Below are 6,602 nucleotides of genomic sequence, written 5' to 3'. Positions count from 1 at the left end.
AGGTAGTATCAAATGAGCCTCTTGCTCAGTATTCTGACAACTCCAAGGCTCTCATTTCCCTGTGCTTCCAACATGTACTGTTTTTTGAGTGCAAATCTAAGCACTCTCCTGTGAGCAGAACGTAGAAGTTTCTTCAAGGGAACAACTTGTACTTCAACAATCAACTAGTACAGAATATACAGAAAATTAAATAGGTGGTCAACCAAGTGGCATTTTCCTAAAGCTTTTCATCTCCTTGCTTCTCACAATAGAGAAGTAAAGACATTCTCCTTTCTAATTCCTTGTGCTCCAAAGGCAAGGCTTCACCATACTGAGAGGCAGAGGGGCTCCTGGGACTCTGATTTGATTGCAAAATCACATTACTGACTCTAGGATCAGAACTGTTATCTTTGTCCTGTGTGAGAGCAGTGACGTCTTTGACCACAATCACTGAGAAAATCCTCCAGGAAGGAAGAAAAACGTGTTGCCTTCTGAGTTCATGAGAGAAATTGTTAACCAAGAAAGCTATTTTGAAGGCAAATTTGCAACAAATTTGCATGGCATGCTTTCAAATACCGACTACAGACCGTGTAGTTTAGGGACCACTATAGACAGCTTGCTGGGCCATAAATCATGGTAACGCCACTGAAATCAATGGACAAATAGAAAAAACAGTGAGTTTTCATCAGAGTGGGGGAGGTTTAAGGGCATAAGCCTTGTATTTACCCAACTCTTCTTTGAGGATATCAAAAAGCTCTTTAATGGCATTTTCAAAGTTCTTCTGTCAGAATAACTACAGAAGACAGAAGACAGCCCAGTTACTTGGCATTTCTCTGTGTTTAGATATACAATTGAGCAGACATAATGACCTATGACTACCTGTTTTTATGATGTTTTCTAGTTGTTTATCAAAGAAATAGAAAAAAAAGCCCCAGCAGCCCTAAACCCACAGTTTTCTGTGTGCATTAGGATCACGTACCCTATAAAAATCAAGCCCTCCTATTGCTTTTGTGTCCCCATTATCAACAACTCCTGTCTATCCTGGCACAAAAATAAGTTAGGAATAAAGTACTACTTGTTGCAGAGTAAACAGAAAATACCTCAGGCTGTCAACTTAAATGTAAAGCACTCAAAATTTTTTTATAACATAGGAGAGAGGTAACATTAGATTCAGTCTACCAGTTTTCACTGTGGAGTATGTTGTCATTTTGCCTTCCTCTAGTTTGAAATATGGTCAAAGTTTTTTCTAGCTGAAACTGTTAATATAGGTCTGAATCACAAGGGGTTTTTTTTCTCCAGTGGTACTTTCTAATTAATTCATGTGTTTATTCTGAACTCCATAAACATAACTAATTCACAGTTCAAGTTGGGGATTGTTTTCCAATGGGACTGAAATGCTGTTTTTTTAGCTAGGTGTTCTAAACATGCTGTAATGTGATTACCACTTTTAGTGAAAAACTAAGTAAGTCTTGAGTGATTATGAGGAAGCAACAGGTCATCAGATTTCTGTGTATCAGTGGAATGAACTTAAATGAGGGGCAATACAGTAACTGTTACAAGAGAAATACAGGTGGTAACACAATATTCTGATGGAATCCTTGAGATTTGGTCAGAAAAAGAATTACAGGTTGCAGGAAAAAAAACACTAGGAAGTATTGCTAAAATTCTTATAACAGATCTGCCTCTTAAACCAGAGACATTCTGAGTCAGTGACTGTCAAACCTAAATAATTCATCTCCTCATCTGTGTTGCGCTATAAGGCATTTATATAAAATGCAGCATTTTCTTCTCTAAAATCACCAGGTAGGAAATCATCAGAAGAGTTTCATGTTTCTCAGTAGGAGATATTGCTGCATAAATGAATGAGTGCTCTTATCTGCAAAACCCATAAATGACTTAATCATATTTGAATGCGTCTTTATTTTAATATCATCTTATCAATGGAACACTGATGTCACATATTATTACCTCTAAAATTAGTATTACACTAGGTCACATAATCACAGACTTTGTGCTGAGTCCTGGCTTAACTGACAAGACCAATGAAACCTGAAATATTACTCCAGCACTAATAACAGGTTATAGTAGTAATATTAGTAACAGTAATATGATCTGAAATATCTCAGAGGTCCTGCCAGGTTTTCTGTATTGATTGCTTCAACATTTTTTTTTAAAGCTGCAGGTGCACAGGTCAGAAAACCATCTTCTAAACATAACATGTAGATAGATTTCTACATAGAATTTTATTCTTCACAGCCAGTAGAAGGTATGAATCACACAAGATTATAATGGCCAAATCCAATATTATATCATTTGGAGGATGGCTCATCAGGATACCTGGTTTGCAGAGTGGAACACGTCAGCACATGAATAAAATTACAAATGAAGAGAAGAATTTGCTGTAGGAGACTATGAAAAAGTTTCCCACCAATGCTTATAAGTATGGATCTGCATATTAAAAATATGATAATAAGTTTGGAGGAAGAATTTCATTTCTGTGTGTCCTACTTTAGGTAATTTGGGTCACAATTTTGAGTTTAAAATCATTAGTATTCAGAAGTCTGAAAAAATCTACCAGCAGGCTCACTGAATAAAGCATTTCTTTACCAAAAAAAAATCAGGACACCTCAAAAACATTTTAACTTTTAATTTTCAGGGGTTTTTTAAGTGTCATTTCAGAGCAAGCACACAAACAGGTTCAACCCTTCTAAGATCATGAATGTTTGACAATCCCTGACAGTTCCAATCTCGTATTTGCTTTAGCCTGCAAATACCTGACCTTGTTTCGATTGGAAAAATGGCTAGATCATAAAGTTATAGAACAATATACAAAACAAGAGGAGATTCATATTGCAGCCAAAGGTATGATCACACCTGAGTGAGCTTAAACTACTGAATCCAGCTGCCACCTGTTAAAGTGCTGAAAAAGGCACCTGCTACAGATTCTGGGAAAGTGATGGGACAGAAAGCCAAAGCCCTGTGCTGGAAACTGAAAGGCAAAGGCATGTTCATAACTACTGTCATTTGAGACTAAATGAATTAAAGCTAAACTTCCAGAACTGTTGTCTCCAGGCAAACATTACTCTTGAGTCAAGAAATGAAAGGGTGGGAACTTCAGATAAAATAATGTTTTCAAAATACTTATAAGCTATATATAATATCATTTTTCAGACATGCAAAGCTCATCCAGAATGAGGGAACATCTCAATAACTGTTAATAAATAATATAGCATCCTGATTTTTGAAGCTGTATCTCTTTAAAGTAGGAAGTATTTCCTGAAGCACTCACTTTCTTGTATGTTTACTGTCATCTAAGTCATACAAATGGAAGTTTTCAAAGCACTGACACGGTCCTATTTCATTATTGAATGTGAGTTAACCTTTTTGGAACCTGCAATGATTGGGATGCCATTATAAAGAAAACCAGAAAGACAAATTTTAAGTTAGGAGTTTGACTTACAAATCTGCTTTATAAGTGCTTTGGAAAATGTTATTTTACCTAGCTTGCATTCTTGACTGAAGAAGTAAGACTGTAACAGAGTAAGGGAGTGAATGTGAACATCTCAAATGCCCAGGTAGTCTGTTCAACTTCAGTGTTGAACAGTGTCAAAAAATGTCTACCTTGAGGGTAGCAGATGCTCCAAGCAAAGTTTTGGCGGATAAAGAACACTTCTTCTCATGACAGATCATTCAAATGTTTATGTGTAATATATAATAGTTATTTCCAGGTCTGTTTTTCTCTGTTCTCTGACTCCATAATGTTGACAGAGACTGACCTAAGAGCTGAAGATACAAATGGAGAGTTTGGTGGAAATACCATGATTTCCATTTTTTTCTGTAGATCCCAGAAGACATCTTCAGAGAGAAAAACTGAGGAGCAGCAGAAAGGAACAAAACTAGTGCATGCTGATCATTGAGCTCTCACTGCAGAGGGTAAGTTGCATCAACTTAGAAAGAGGTGATTACAAGTAGGGGAGTAATTTCTTAACAGGATTTTAAGCTGCACAGTGCAGGAACTCACTCCAGCATCAACACAAACAATCCTAGCCCTGCGTGCAGTCCCTATCCAGAGGTCCCCTTTTTTTGTATTAACTGGGCTGGATTATCTGCAGATTTTCATTGTTAATACCAAATGTTGGACCAATTTAGTCTCGTTACTGCAATCAGTTCTGCTCCTTGTATTTCCATGTCCTTTTTTTGCTCTCTTAATTCAGCTTTCAGTGTAACACCTAAGAGCTGATGTCTTGCAGAGACTGCCCATGTGTGCTCTCTGCACTGAGTTTAGGTAACTGTTTTCACCAATTCATCTGTTCTCAGAGATAGAACAATTTAGGTAATACATCAATTTGACACATTTTTATTCTGAGTTTGGCCCATCCATCCTTCCTTAAGTACCTGCTGCTACATCAGTTTTGTTCTGCAGTTCTATGTTTGTTGAAATGTTCAGTCCTCTCAAACCTTTTAAGGATCAGCAGGAGCGTATTTGTTCAATACACTGCCTGCTGTTTCTTTCCATGCCAATACTGACATTTTTTCCAAGTTCAAATTGACTGCAAAGTGCATCCCTTCTCCAGTGGTGTCATCAATATAGAGATGATGACAACTGACCCAATGACACATCTTCCAGACCTTCTAATGCTTGGATGACCTTAAAAACTAGCTGTTGAATTTCCTATATCCCTGGAGGATTTGTCAAACAGGGTATTTGTGAGACGTGGATGGCAAAAGCGTTTCTTACCCTCCATAATGCTTCTTTTTAACCAACTCGATACATTCCTGAAGTCAAGGAAAACAACAAACAATTTTAAATCCTGTGTATTAAAATGAGGATTAAAAAAAAAGACTAGTGGGCTGAAATTAATGATGATTCAGAAATGAGTCAGCTATTGAATTCTCCTTCAAAATCTGTTTTCAAGAAGCAGGGGGGGGGGAAGAATAGTATGAATAATTGGAAACCAAGAAGCTTTTGCAAGTAAATACTTGCAGGTACTTAGTGTAAGTAAGGAATTCCAGAAAGCATGCATGAGAAGGAGCACTAAGAAAAATAATTAGTGCTATTATTGCAGGTATCTTTTAAAAATAATTGATAACTGCTAGGATTTCAGGTGAATGCAGCAAACAATTTGACATTTTGAAAGACTTGAGAGATCTCACTGCATATAAGACACTTATCATTGAAGTGAGTTGAACACAACAGGGTCAGGTTGTGACCCTTATCCCATGGGGCACTCAGGGTGGGCTTGCACAGAACTCTAGGCTGTCCCTTATGTTTTCATATTTCACACTGATGCATTAAATTTATGTTATCTTTTAAATTCCGAGAGTTTTATTAGAGAGGAAAATGCATATATTTGTTTGAAACTAAAGTCAGTTCTGTTGTTCTGCTGCACTGGATATAAAGCTTGGCAGATGAGCATTTTGCCAAAAAATCCGTCTGATAAATTCTGAAATTTAAAAAAAGAATAGCTATAATATTTAACACTGCTTTAGATGACAGTTAATGAGTTCACCTCCCAGCTTGGACAAAGTCAAATTATTCACACCTGATGGATTTGCATCAGTGGATGCCTTGTCACCAAAACAAAACTGACAGATTTTTTTTTGTCTCTGTGTCATATGCCTCTGATGTATTATATTGCCTGTAGATTATACTCCAGAATAAAACTGTGGCAACATCCATGGGGTTGTAGCACCACATAAAAAATCAATGAGCCTTTCTCATGTTTTGCATTGATTCAGACGTAAAGCTCATGGGACTGCTTAGAAAGACTTAGAAAACCACTTCTTTTTTTTTTTAATGTGTTCCAGCTTTGTCTTGAAGAGGAGATACTAAAAAAAAGGGAAACACCTTAAGCAAAGCATACTTAGCTCAAAAATTGTTTCTGTATTGATTTTGGACATCAGCCACTCCTTGAAATGTGGGAAAGATTCCACACAGTTGTTTTTCTGTGCACTAATAGAAAAGACAAGAATAATTCCCTCGCCTGCTTTAGGCACAGAAAGTAGCAAGTTAGGAGAAGACTTTTTTTTTTTTCCTATGTTTCTTTTCTCACCCATAGTGCAAGGTCTGAACAATGTAAATTTATTTTGCAGTTTACAGCATCTCACCTTTGCTGTGCTTCTTTTAGTAGTGGTGACTCCACCACTTCTCTGGGCCATCTATTCTGACCATTTCTGTGAAGAAATTATTCCTAGTGTCCAACCTGAACCTCCCCTGGCACAGCTTGAGGCCATTTTCCCTTGTCCTCTTGCTGGTTACTGGGAGAAGAGCCTGACCCCCCTGGCTATACCCTCCTGTCGGGGAGTTGTAGAGAGCCACAAGGTTCCCCTGAGCCTCATTTTCTCCAGGCTAAAGAAGAATAAAGAACTTCTCTAGTTTGATGGATGGAGAATCTCTGCCTTCAGCAAATATCACTTCATTTGGAAAAAAAAGTCCCATTCTTCTCCGTTCAGCTCCTGCAATCACTGCTAAGTGACTGTCATAACAGACAACATTTACTTCAGAACAATTCAGCATTTTGCTCAATGTATGTTGGGGTTTTTTTTTATCTAATATGCCTGTTAACCATATCCCACTGAGCCCTGAGCATCTATTTTAAAGTATCAGCCGTCCTGTTGTGAAA

This window comes from Corvus hawaiiensis, chromosome 4, assembly GCF_020740725.1.
Source record: "Corvus hawaiiensis isolate bCorHaw1 chromosome 4, bCorHaw1.pri.cur, whole genome shotgun sequence".
NCBI classification, from domain to species: Eukaryota; Metazoa; Chordata; class Aves; order Passeriformes; family Corvidae; genus Corvus; species Corvus hawaiiensis.
The sequence above is the reverse complement of the archived record's forward strand: the minus strand, read 5'-3'. Positions refer to the sequence as shown.